Source organism: Rhinolophus hipposideros (genome assembly GCF_964194185.1).
Source record: "Rhinolophus hipposideros genome assembly, chromosome: 23".
Lineage (NCBI taxonomy): Eukaryota > Metazoa > Chordata > Mammalia > Chiroptera > Rhinolophidae > Rhinolophus > Rhinolophus hipposideros.
The window spans coordinates 15658547-15672613 of NC_138069.1; the positions used below are offsets into that span (position 1 = coordinate 15658547).

A 14067-nucleotide genomic window follows, 5' to 3' on the forward strand; every position below is an offset into this window, starting at 1 on the left:
GTCTCAAAAGCTCTTCCATAATCAGCTCTGTCTCTACCTTATTTCTCACAACGCTCCAATTTCCACAGTCTACTTATGCTGGTCTTATGGCTGTGCCCACCATTCTCTAATTTTATTGTAACCTTAATGCTGTAAGCACCCTTTTCTGAGTCTCTCTGTACCTCACCCTCCCTTTCAGCAACTCCTCCCCAACTCCAGGCTGTTTCTCCTTTCTCTTCATCCCTTCTCCCTTCTCTCTGCTTCCAGCACTTTTCCCCTCCATTCTGGCCCAACCCTTACGCACCCCCGTGCCCACCTCCAGTTGGCCTTCCCCTTCCTAGATCTGCCCAATACCCCAGATCTGGCTATCCCGCCCTGTTTCCACCATCTTCCTGTCCATTAATCTCTGTCCCTTGAGCCCTGGAATCATGTTTTCAATCTCTTCTCTCCTATTACCACAACTCTTTCTGGTTGGAGCCATTACTGTTCTCTACCTTTCACAACTGTCTTCTCCCCCCCCCCCCATTTATTTGCAAGTTTCTTTTAAAAATAAATGTATAAAAGTAAAAAAGTATCACTTAAATAAAACTATTGAATAAATAAATAATAGGACACGTAGTACGTGGATATGAGTCACACTGCACATAAAATCGTGCTCTGTAGGGATCATGCCATCAATCAGCCTGGCGTTGCCCATTGCCAGGCACCCAAAGGCGCTCACTAGAAGTTGATTATAAAATAACTTTTGGGTCTAAAATCCTATAGTCTGAGAGGGAAGAACAACATGTATGAAAACCTCCATAGCGGGTCAGGGTGTAGAAGAGTAAAACATAAATGAAATTCAACGAGAAGTGAAGGGATGCAATAAGCAGTGGCTGTCAAACTGGGACCTCTGTGGGGTGTTACATTTTTATTTTGAAGCCGGCAGTCTATGTCTGGAGACTGGAAAATCACAGAGGCGTAGGCATACAATTATAGCAAGCAAGGGGAGGAATTTGAAGGGAAAATAAATTTCTAAAATGGAAAACAAATCTTTGCAAGTAGGGCTTGTGGGCTTGTCTTAGGCTTTGCCTGGGAGTGTTTTAATGATTTCTCTCCATTGGAATACTGGGAGGAGGCCTTCAGGACAGGAGGGCTGGGACTGGGCTCTAGCTCCTCTCCTGAATGAAGTCTTATCACATTCTTTAGCAAAGGTTGCATTACTTGCTCTGAGGTTGATGGGGGAAAAGTTGCCAGACAACAACCCAGGTATCATTCTCAGCCCCAGTCCTCCCAGGTACAGCTCGGGAAGCAAACAAACCCCTGAAGCTAGTTGGGTCTAGACCGAGAACATAGGAAGAGTAAGCAGTCCACACCAAGCCCTGCGTGCCATGCCCTGAGCTGGGTACCGCGGGGACACAGGTCCTGCCTTCTAAAGCGCTTGCACTAGCGGCGAAGTGGGTATCGTTTGGAGTCTCGGAGAACTGATACAACCTGAGGGGAGTGCTTGCTGACGTCTCAGGCATCCATCCCAGTTCGGAGGCCGGAGCAGGCAGGCCAGAGTCGGCTCTCCAATGCCCGCGTCGCGGCCAACTGGGTAGCCTTCCCCGCGGGGATGCGAGGCCCCAAGGCTGGGGGCGGGGCCCGTTCTGTGACACCGCCCCTCGCGCGTTGCCAGGGCGATCAGGTGACTCCGAGCTCGGGGCGCTCGGGGCGGCAGTGACGTCAGGCGCGTCGCTGCTCCTCACTCACTCAGTGGCAGGTGCGGCGCGTCTTGTGCGGTCTCGGCTGGTCCCGTCAGCTCCCAACACAACCAGTGACCAACCCGTTGGTGGAGAGGTGAGGTGCGGCGGCCCCGGGCTCGGCCAAGCTTGGACCAGGGAGGGGTGAGGCGCGAGCAGGGCCCTCCCTGGGGTTTGCGTGTCCCCGAGCTCCCCAGAGGGCGCCCGGAGGACCGGCGAGCACCGGAGCGGGCTGGGCCGGCGCCGGCGGGGGCGCGCGCAGCTCCTGGGGTGCGGAGGGGGGCTGGGGGGCGCGGCAGCGGCCGGCCTGGTGCCGAGCCGAGGGTCTCCCTTCTCCCCCGCGCCCGGCTGTTCCTCTGGCTGCGGGTCGCCGCGAGCCTGGCGGAGACTCGGGGACATCCCGCGCCGCCCGCCCGGCCTCTGGGCGGCGGACTAGGGGGCTTGGTGTTTCCGTGGGTCTCGCAGTTCGAGGAGTCGGCGGGCTGGGAGCGGGGCTCACCCCCGCGGGTCTCGGGGGACGTCTGCGGGAGGCGTCTGCATCTCTTCGCCCCGGGCTGCGGTTTCCGGGGCGCGGCGGGGGTCCTACTTGGTGCTCTGAGCTGGGCCCGAGGGGGGCCGGAGGCCTCTCGGGAGCCCCGCGAGTGGGAGGAGGGGGCGGGATTGTTCAGAAAAGGTGCCCCGGGCGGGGGGGGGGGGACGAATCCTGAAGGTTGAGAGCGGAGGCTTGGGATCTGAGTAGACCTGTTGGGGGAGGTGAAATCTGAGCGGAGTCCTGAAGGGTGGGGACTGCTCTCCGGGCCGCGGTGGGGGGTAGGGAGAGGAGGGAGGGAAAGGGGGCCTCCGGGGGAAAGAGACCGTGATCCTGGAGTGGGAGGCAAAGGAAAGACGATTCTGTGACCGACTGCACTGAGCGCTAGGGCTGTTGGGGGGAGGGGGGAGTTTGGAGAATCAGTTTAGGACCCGTTAGGAAAACTCTTGAGTGCCCAGCTGAGGGTCTGCGTGCTGTGGGGAGCCATTGAAGCGTCGGATGGATGGAAGCAGGGGTAACACTGAGTTGGGGAGACGCTGAGGAGGCTGTTGTGTACAGTCTGGGAAAGAGGTGACAACCCCTACAAATCTGGTGTGATAGGATTCTGCGAACCCTTCTTATGAAATATTTATAACAGGCGATGGGGGTGCAGGCAGCCAGGTGCCCTACATCCCAGCCTTTGTTAGCAGATGAAAACAAAAATTTCATATGAGAGAAAGGAAGCACCAATAGCAGCTCATTTTCTTGTTATCTCATGTGGACAGGCTTAAGAGCTACCTGAGAGGTCCCCTCCTACCCCCATTATGTACAGAGATTGGATTGTCCACAGCACTTGCCCTTCAGAGATTTCAGAGTGTCTTATAAACACCTCTGATCCCCAGGGTGAAACCCAAACCCCAAGTGACTGGTAGGAGATTTAATGGGGGGACCTTATTAAAGGATAATCAGTGCCCAACTCGTGAATATGGACATTGGGAAGCTGAAAGGAGTCCCATGCTCTTTATTAATTGTAGAACAAAGGAGTTCCCCTTTTCTACCTGTTTACCTCAACTTGTGGGCTTCCCAGCATCAGACTGGTTAAGTGTTAATTGGCCATTTTGTCTTAACTTCCTAAGAAACAGGAAGAAAATATTTTGATTACTGAAGAGGAATGATTTGGTGATTTGTGGTTTTTCCCAGCTCTGAAATGTACTGGTTCTGTGAACCAGAAAAATGCAGCGCTGTCCATTTTATATTGATTGAACCTTAGGAATTTCTGTTTTCTCAGAGAAGTGAAATGGCTGAACCTTCCCACCAACTTGTTTTATATTTATTTGACTCCAGAAAACAAAATTGGACTTCCAGGAATCCCATACAGTAAAAGGCAGTTTAGGGTATTGCTGAGAACCTGGGAAGGTGGCCGCAGCTGGTTTGGGCATAAAGGTAGAAATCTGCCCAGCACACAAAGGAGGTCAGATCCAGAATGGTGGCACTTGGGGAAAGCCAACTTCCAGTCAGAACAGTGACATCATTCTTTGTAGAAGAAGTCTTAAAATAGGTCCTCTGAACAATATGTTTACCACACATTACTACTCACCTGATGAGTTTCTCCCCCTGTGTACTTGTTCAGTGGTAGGGCTTGTTATGATAGTGATTGTTAAGGGGTTTTGCAGGCGCCCGATAATATTAGGAATAGCTGGATGTTAGATTTCTTGCTACACTTAAAAAAAATGTTAGCCACTTTCTAAATCTTTTGGGAACTCTTTGAACCAGCCAACTAATCATGCTTCCTCCTTTGGAAACAGTCCACCTCCTCACTTCCCCACACACTATAAGGATGTGCTGTCACGGCGGTTAAGTAGGCCAAGAGTTTTGGGAAATTTTCCGCTTTCATTCACCCCTGCCACCCCGACGAGTTTTCCCAGTGGTAGAGAATTTAAGACTTCATTGTCAGGAAAAAAAAAGTTAGTGTGTTTCTCTAAACACAGCTGTGATAAACATCAGGGCTGTCTTATTGAGAAACTGAAATGCCCTCCCTTAAGCGGAACTGGGCCCAGATGAGAGGCAGGGCTGAGGTAAAGGCCAGACACCCACCACGGAGCATTCTGGGCCGCACCTCCTTTCTTGGCACTGAAACATTCCTTGACCTTGAAACTGGATAATGGTCAGTATTCCCTTCACAGACGTACCAAGGAGAATTAATGAGAGGCTTATATGAAGTTTGAGCTCCTCTAAGGCAGAATCTTTTATTTCTTGGATGAATGGTATATATTGAGATGTAGTGAAATAAAAAAGAGATGGACACTAAAATTTGTGTAAAAGCCTCCTTCACACTCTAAGGCTTTTTTGTTATTTTTTTTTTCCTGGAGTATTTGGGCTTGGTTACCAATAAGCCTGTAATCAAGATCTGGAAGCCTGAGGGTAAATGCACGTTTGTATTTCACATGTAAATCAGTTCAGATTTTTCCCTAGTCTCTTTCCCACTCTTTCAGAGGGTCTGGAGTAAACCAGTTTACTTAACAGGCTGTGGGGCTCTAGGCCCAACATCTTTTTAACCCTAAAGGAATTTATTAGGGTTATCAGAGACAGAAGTGGTTAATAACACTCACTAAATTGAATAAGAAGTGAAATAGTCATCTTTTAAAATTCCCCTATGCCATGTCAGTCCTCCAGTCGTACTACTCAAATAGAGATTCAGGTTCTTGCTGATATTCCCAGGGACTCTACAGAACTATGACATCCATCTTTTAGACTTCTGACATTTGTTAGCTAGACAGTTCTCACTTGAGAGAAATTCTGAAAGGAGAGTCTTCCTGTTTTTCTCAGACTGAGCCAAGTGCTGTGTTCCAACTCCCCACGCTCGGCCAATGCTACTAATTGGCTTGGCTATAAAATGGGAGTTAGCAATTACAAAATAGCATAGAAGCGAGGGGATTGGACAAGAGTTGACCCTCTAGCCTCCAGCCAAAAAGGTTGACACCACTTTGGGCAGTATATACAACGTGCTCTTCAAAATGAAGTGCACTTGGAATGACTTCTTTTTTGTAGTTTTTCGGAGACGTGTGGAATATTAGTACTGATTTAGGCTTCAAAACCAGAACTAGGAAACTGGATGGGCCCTCACTTCTAAAGCAAGGGAGGCAAATGGTTTGGATCCAGTCTCTGTGAGAAGCAATCCTGTGGTATGACTTTGCTGAAAACAAGGGATGATATATATTTTTCTGAAATCTTTCAATTAAATGGTTTAAGGAAGTGTTGGTAGCCATTTTGGGAGAATGGTTTGATTTACCAAAATTTACTCACTGGGGAGTAATGCCTTATTCACAGGTGCCTTCCATTTGTTCCTCTGATGATTTATGCTGATGAATCATTATTCCCAAGAGAATTGGCTCAGAAAATACAACTGAAAATTATCTGACCATACAGTCAGTGTTCAAAGAAAGGTAGGGATGGGGAACAATTGAACTGCTATTTGGTATAAACTGGTATTTGGGGAGAGGAATTCCTGGGAAGTGGTGCTAGACTTCTGCCATATTGAATTTCTAATGCTGCCGGCAGCACTTTACCAGTCAGCTTTCAGTGTCAGGACCTTGGGCAGGGTCATATGGGGAGAAAATGTGTGAAGAAGGGGACTTTTGTAGGACAGTGCTTATCTCTTGAGTCCTTACCATTAAGCCTAATACTTATTTCTTTCCTGCTGCCATTAGCTTCCTGAAGACCCCAGTCTCCCCGCCGCTTTCCCAGCCTCCCCCCCACCCAGCCTTTCCTCCTCAACTATACCCTAAGGCCAATGTGATTCTTCTATCTCTGATCCACTTTCTGTATCCTTCTGGCTCTGCTGACTGTGCTGAACTAAATCGTGGTGATCTTTGATGTCTGATGGCATTGACAGAAGCAACAGTGAAGGGTAGTGACACGCTGAGGCAAGCGGATCGTTTACCTGTGTTTCTCATACTTTGTGTTCCAGCTGCACGATTTTTGTCTTCTCTCCAAGCCATCTATATGTACTATATTTAACTAACATTTTTTCTTTAAATTGACACACTTAAAAAAAAAGAAACTAGCATTTATTTAAAAGGGAAACTATATCATTGCCTTAAGTTGAAACTATCACCTGCTACAATAGAAGGCATAGCTATTAACATTAAGTTGTTTATCTATTGTCCCCAAATCATGCCGCATATCCTACTTGGGAAAATACTGCCTTCAACCAACAATATGACTCACTAATAGTGAATTTTTTCAGATAGTTGTAGACATGTGGTAAGGATAGCGTGGGGTAGACAGGCTTCCAGAGGGAGCCCCTGAAATCCCATCTTCTGAAAGTCCACGTGGCTCTGTGATATCAGGAAGACAGCAGAGTAAAGAATCTAGGAGCCAAAAACGAATAAGTGTAGTCAGTGTGAAACCACTGGTGTTTTGCTGCATAGTTTGCCAAAAGGAGGCCTGAGTCGTGATGAGACTGTGTATACTATATTCAATTCTAGACCTTTCGCCAGGGGCCTGACTTCATTAATGGTATATTGTTATTTCTGTGCAAGTGTGCTCTTGGAAAACTTAGGTTTTAGTTCAAGGTGAAATGCAATTTTTTTAAACTCATCAGTAAACCATACTACTTTGAGCCCATGAATTCCATGTACGTGTATATAGTAGCTCTTTGTGGATATTGCTGATGACAGCAATCTGAAGTTGCCATCTAGCATTTGTTTTTTGCTAACCTTTATTATCCACAATGCCTGTTCCTTTTAAAATCCTATGAAAATGATGAGAAGAAAGGCAGAGAGAGCGAGCTGCCTTGGCGTAGTACGTGGTCTCTGACGGTGCTGCATGTGGTACCACATGTGGTAGGCGTGAGTGGTACTTGCTGGTGTGAAGTGTCCATTATGAGCTGCCCTGCAGTGCCGACTGAGCTGCCATGCCCTCCGAGGGTCAGGACGGCACGCTTTAATGGAGGAGCAAAGCCTGGGCTGGTTTGGTGTCCGTCAGGAACCAGGAGTGCTTAGTTAAATTGCCAGCACATTAAGCTGTGGGGGCTTCTTTCTAAGCCATCAAGATTTCAACTTTCCCACAAAGCCTAATGTGATGGAGGGGGCAGGGGTAGGATCAGGCGGAGCCTGTCTTTCAGAGGCCGTCCTGGTGGAGGAGCTGGCCTGGGAAGTGAGTGGCCTTGTCAGGCTTGTTTGGAGGGATGGTCCTGTCCTCTTTCTAGTGTGGCCTCTCAGCTTGGCAGGGGGAAGAGTTTGTTCTTTTTCTCTTTCTCCGTACTGTAACCCATCCTTTCATTTCCACAACTCACTTTCTATATTAACAGCTTTCTTCCCTTTTCTTTTCACCTCTGTTCTCTGCTGCTTTCTCTTTTGATCCTCCCTCTTGCTGGGTCTCATTTTTCTCTCCATTGTCACTTTGAGGGCTGGCTATTTCAAATTCCAGAGTTACAATGCTTTCCTGTATGTCTCAGTGACTAGATGTAATTCAGATGTCCCCAGCCTTTTTTCTGAGGAGGAGCCAACCTTCACTCCTCCATTGGCTTTCAGATGGCAGCATTTGAGGGGTACTGACCAAAGTCCCAGAGCTGAGTCATTGGATGACGCTGGAGGTATCTGTCCCCCAACTGGAGGTCCCAGCAATGTGGGGAGAGGGCTGTAGTCAGGATTTATCAAGAACTGTCAGACTGGGGGCTGAGGTCCACTCTTGAAGAAGTCCTTCCAGAAGCAAAAGGCAGAAGCAGGAGGGAAATCCTGCTTCCAGGCCATCCTCTGGTTTCTGCAGAGGACCATACATGACTTATAGACCCTGCAGAAGGGGCCCTTGGTGAGGTTGGCCTGGGACCCATGGGACTGTTTGCAGCTGTGGGTCTTGCCCTGCAGCTGGGTTTTTCCAGATGCCAACTGGGACACACTGTTCTCAGTGATAGTTGGATGATTGTTGGAAGCATCTAGAAGCATGGCTTTACTGCTCAATGAGTTAAGGAATGGATTTTTTTCTCCTAAAAGCCATGTGGCAGACTTTATATAAAAAATGATAAGGAGTTTTAACTTTGATTGTAAAATATATATAGAAAAAATATATAACAAAAGTACGGTGTTCCATGTTTTATTTAATCATTCCCATACTGTCGGGCTTTTGGAATGTTATATATCATAGTCTGACAATTAAGTTGCTATCCTTTTTTGGGGGGGCACTGTTGTCCTTCAATCTAGTTGTGGAGGGCACAGCTCAGGTACAAGTCCAGTCACCATTTTCAATCTTAGTTGCAGGGGGCGCAGCCCACTATCCCATGCGGGAATTGAACCAGCAACCTTGTTGAGAGCGTGCGCTCTAACTAACTGAGCCATCCCGCCGCCCCAAACCTTTTTTGATATCAGAGGAATTATTCATTATGAATTTGTACCAACTGGACAAATAGTTAACCAAGTTTACTATTTAGAAGTGCTGAAAAGGCTGCATGAAAAAGTTAGATGACCTGAACTTTTCACCAACAATTCATGGCTCTTGCATCACGACAATGCACCAGCTCACACAGTACTGTCTGTGAGGGAGTTTTTAGCCAGTAAACAAATAACTGTATTGGAACATCCTCCCTACTCACCTGATCTGGCCCCCAATGACTTCTTTTTTTACCCAAGAATAAAGGAAATAGTCAAAGGAAGACATTTTGATGACATTCAGGGCATCAAGGGTAATATGACGACAGCTCTGATGGCCATTCCAGAAAAAGAGTTCCAACATTGCTTTGAAGGGTGGACTAGGCACTGGCGTCAGTGCATAGCTTCCCAAGGGGAGGACTTCAAAGGTGACCATAGTGATATTCAGCAATGAGGCATGGAGCACTTTTTCTAGGATGAGTTCATGAACTTAATTGTCGGACCTTCGTATAAGTAAATGTGTGTATGTGTATGTTATATATGTAATATATATGCTATATAGCTGTTATAAACAAATACTGCCATAAACATGTATGGTATAAAATTCTGTGTATAAAATTCTGGGTAGTTTTGCATTCTAGCAGTAGCATATATCTATCTGTAGGATAATTCCTAAAGGTGGAATTGCTGTTCAAGGAATAGGGTGTTTATGTATTTGAAGCTTCACTTAAAAATGTGTCTTTGTTTAAGAATTTGTAAGAAAAAAGGATGGACCCTCTATGAAAAGAAGGAGGTTTCCTCCAAACAGTAGAGCGGAATGGGATACCAATGCCTGGGCAGCTAAGTAGGCTATTTTAGTTGATGATAGATATTTTCAGGTAACAATGATTTTTTAAGGGCTATTTAATAAATGTTACAAATCTTACATCTTATAGAGCAGCAGGCCCTAGATCCAGCCAGAGGTTCTATATAGAAGGCTTTATGCAAAGATTTTAGCAGATGATGTGTTGTCCTCTGTGGAAGGGAACTTCTCTGGATTCCCTGAAAGTCTCCAAGGCTCGGAGAATGCTAACACAGACATTGCCAAGTTTAATATTGGAGGGAGGCGAGACTGATTGGCTAAAGCCATAGTTTCAGATAATGTTGAACTACTGTGGATAATTAATGTGGGTATGACTTTTCAGACTCGACTACTCCTAATCTAATGTATCAGGACAAGTTGAGAATGCTTACATCTTTGTGTTGTTTTAACTTTGGGAGAGTGGCTGAGCGGTGTTAGCAAACCATGTTACTAAATAGTTTGTAGATTTTTTTAGTTTCATGTGAAACTCAGTTATAAAAGCAATGTGTAGTTTTTATATCAAATACTCTTTGTGAGAAAGGAAAATAACATAAGACAGTCTCTGAACCTCTTCCTCAGTCTAGGACGGAGCCGCCAGAGATAGGTGTCTACTATATATTTTTGCCTTCCATCAGCATTTCGATGTCCTTGTTCAGGAAGGGTCCCATTTCTGAGCTGTGTGTCATTGCGTACTCCACAGAGAGGCAATTCTGAAGCCACAAGCCAAAATGTTGATGCAAAAGACATGCTCTAACATGTATTCATGTATTCATTGATTTCATGAGGACAGCTCAGGGCCTGGCAGAACTCTCCGGCATATAAAAGACTGTGAATGAGTGAGGGGATGGCTGATAATGTTTGGGAGGTTGACACCAGAATCAGTATTTGGACAGTAATGAAGTAACTCTACAGGTTGTCTCCTTCCAGTCTGCCCCCAAAAGAAGAGCAACTTAGGAAATGGTAGCACAGCAAAATGTGTTAGAAATGGTGAACAAGTGATAAAAACAAAGATCTTGGTCATGCTACAATGACAGGCCTCCTAGTATTGCCCTGTTGTTGAGAGCATCACCACCATGTTTAAAAAGTAAACCCCTGCTCTTACTCCAGGGATCCCGTGTAAGGTTGTCCATGTCACGAGTAGGTTTTCCCTTGGGATTTGGGGCCTTGGGATTTGGATTTAAAGCCATTGGTTATCTCTGCTTACTGCATACTCACTTGTGCTCGCATGTATGGCACAACTTCCTCTGCTGGTGGCGTCGTTCCGGCTTACGCATGTATACCTCACTTTCAGTAAACTTGCGTTAACTGTTTGAGGTGACCACAAAGTGAATTTTGTTTCATCGTTATAAACAAACTATCCTCGCCATACCCCTGAAATTTGTAGAACTTTCGGCATTTTCCATGTGATGCAGTAACAGACAAATGGAAAGGATTATTTTTATTATTAGCAGTACTTAAGGGGAAGAGCAAGCCAGCTAGAGTTCTTTCTCTCATATCCCCAGTACTTGCCCTGTCATGTAGTGGGTAACTCCTATTGTGCACTCCATAGTTGTGGGTACTTAATATTAGTGAGTAAACAGTATTAGGTTTGCCAACAGTACCCGCTAAGTAAGCATAAATAAAGTTACATGAATCTTTTATTTTAAAAGTGATAAAGAAAAAATAAATAAATAAAAGTGATAAAGAATGACTATAAAAAGGAAGCTGCAATGAGCTTGAGAGTCTACTCTTGGCAAGACTGTGAGCCGACCCTTTGGCCTCCCTCACCCTGAACTGTCTACTTTGGTCATAATGGACCCATTCAGTTCTTCAAATGCATTCAGCTCTTTCTCACAAATTGCGAAGGTTGAGTAACCCGAATTTCTATTTATGCTTAACTAGCAGTTGTTTATAACTTCCTCTCAGAAGCTTTCTCTGACTTCCCTGACCTGTGGTCTCTACTTTGAGCTCACAGGCAGGCCCAAGTGTTTCCTCTCTCTCAGCTTGGTTTTATAATTGCTGATGTTAATGTCTGTCTCTCCCACCAGCCCGAGAAGAAATTGTCTCTTGCTTACCGTTCTCTCGGTAGTGCCTGGAACCACTAGTGCTGGGTCATAGTGGGTGCTTCTGGAAGTATTTATGGGATAAACAAATGACTGTATGAATGGAATAAACTAACATGTCAATGTTAACATTTAACGAAAGCTGTAAACCCAAAATGATAGAGTAGCACAAAACCAGTCATTCTAAAGCTTTTCTTAGCCCAACAAACCATATCCAAAATTATGGGTATGAGAATCAAGAAAAATTGAGGGGCCTGGAATATAAAATAGTCTATTTACAAAAATCCTATTAAAAGGTCAGCTAGTCAGGGAGTTAAAAAAAGACTCGGAGGAGGTCTTTAGAGTAGGATCTGCTCTCATGTTTTTAAACTTTAAAGACAATTTATAAATTCCCAAGAAGTACATGTAAGAATGGAAGTGTAAGCAGGACATCTGGCTTTGACCTTAAGATCAGGGGGAAGTTTGCATGAACCAAGAGTATTTTGTTCTTTTATCTCACGTTTGATACTTAGCCAAGTGACCAAGAAGGGGAAGATTAGTGATAGGAAGGGAAATCAGGGTGCTGGAAGCGGATGGAGATCTACAGAGTCATTCTAGCCATCTAAAAGCAAAAAGGTGGGCGGCATGAAAAATACGAAGAAAACTTTTTTTTTCTGACTATATAAGTAGGTTCCCTTACTCAAATTTTCAGAAATACGAAAGATTATAAATAAATAGCAATTGTCCATAGTTCCAGCACCCAGAGAAAACAGCCATAAATATTTTTTTTTTCCTTTTAGCCAAATTGTGACTGTCTGCTGTTACTGTACAACTTAAAGTGTGAAAATCTCAAGGTACGACTCAATGAGTTAATAGTATTCAAGTAAACATGACTCAGCTCCAGATGTAGAACATCTGCATTATCCCATAAGGCTCCCCTCGTGCCTCCTGCAGTCCATATCCATAGACTCATTTTTGGCTTTCTGGACCCTGATGTTAATGGAATCTTACAGTGTGAAGCCTGTTGAGTCTGGTTTCTTATGCTCATCTCATTGTCTGTAGGATGGATCCACATTGCTGCATGTAGTGATCGTTCTTTAATTGCTGGGCCATTTTCTACTCTATAACTATACCATAATCTATCCGTTCTTCTGTTGATGAAAAAGTGGATAGTTTCCAGTTTGGGGCTATTATAGATGAAGCTGCTTTCAACGTTGTCATATATGTCTTCAGTGGACTATGCACTCATTTCGCCTCAGTATATATCTAAAAGTAGAGTTGCTGGGTCATAAGGTAAATACTGCCAACGTCATGAGCATATTACATACTTCTGAAAGCTTGATTGTTTTAGCCTGTATATTTAGGTCCATGACATAATGTGAATTAGTTATTGTTTATAAGGATGACGATCAAGGTTCATTCCTCCACCCCCACAACAATATTGTCACATTAAAAAGAGTCTGGAGGCTTTGATAGAAATAAATACTAAAGATTTATTTCAAAGATCAAGGTTTACAACTAGGCAAAACCCAGAGTGTTTGGAAGGAGAAAGAAGAGTTCTTTTAGTAAAAAGTACATTCTTGAGAAGAATCAGTCCTGCCTTCTTAGCCTCTGGGTTGGTCCAAGATGGTAATCCTCTAGATGACGGTTGGTCTGGATAATGGAAGTCAGAGGTCTGGATATGTGAACATTCTTTCCTTTGTCCCTCTTGGAGTAATCAGGGTTGTCTGGAGATACGATGTATATCCAGCCATTGATGCAGGACTAGAAAGTTAAAAGGTTTGAGTTCCCAGGCTACTTAAAACAAGAATAGAATTATGTCATCATACCTCAATCTACTTCATTTTAGTAATTCGGCAGCTTAACTGTAGTGACTCCATTTTATTTCTTCACTTTTTTCTTCAATATCCAGTACTACTATTTACTGGGAAGACTAATTTTTACTTTCTGAATTGCAGTGGTGCCTCTGTGAAATTAGGTGACTAATGTATAGGTCTGTTGTTGGACTCTTCATTCTATTACATTGTTCCATTTATCAGTATGTATTTTAAAGAAAATTGGAATCATGAATATGTAGCTTTAAAATTTCCTTACATTTTATATTATATAATGCTTCAGAAACAAATTAAAACGACTGCAAAAAAAAACTGTGTAGATGTACTATAATTTCTTTTCTCTTTTTGGATATTTTGGTAATCATTTTCTTTTTCCTATTTTGCTCTGTCTTTTATGATACAGGCTCTCAAATGTCTGATAATGTTTCTCCGTTCATTTATGTATGAGGTAATAAAAAGTTGATGAGAAGTTCTGTGTGCGTGGGCTTTACTGTGGGGTGACTCAGTGAGTCATTTCTTGGAATCTCCTCAGGTATTACTAGCAATAATTTTTTTCCATTGGGGCTGTTTAGTTTTCCCAGGGGAAAACTCTCCAGTGTGCTGGCGTTAGGTTCAATGCCAGACTACCAGGTATCTTGTAATTTAAAAAATAATAACAACTTTGAAAATATTGTTCCTTCCTGCATCGGTAGTGGATGAGTTTCTGCTCTTCTCGTTGTATGGTTGATTATCTGCTAATCCTGTGATTTTTGAGCATGTCTTGAATGGGATCGTCGGATAGCAGTGTTCATTCAGCA

At 44.4% G+C, this 14067-nt stretch overlaps 1 protein-coding gene across 5 annotated transcripts in view; it reads left to right on the plus strand.

Moving 5' to 3' along the window:
- The window catches only part of CYSTM1 (cysteine rich transmembrane module containing 1), a 68822-nt gene that overhangs the window by 13313 nt on the left and 41442 nt on the right, over positions 1 to 14067 (plus strand). Inside the window, exon 1 of one of the 5 annotated variants that reach the window (XM_081035791.1) lies at positions 1659 to 1797. The exons of 3 other annotated variants lie outside the window; for them this stretch is intronic. The gene's annotated coding sequence lies outside the window, so the exon portion shown is untranslated. Of the gene's footprint in view, positions 1 to 1658; positions 1798 to 12262; positions 12290 to 14067 lie in introns of those variants that run through there. One more of the 5 variants, XM_081035792.1, reaches the window with a different exon arrangement.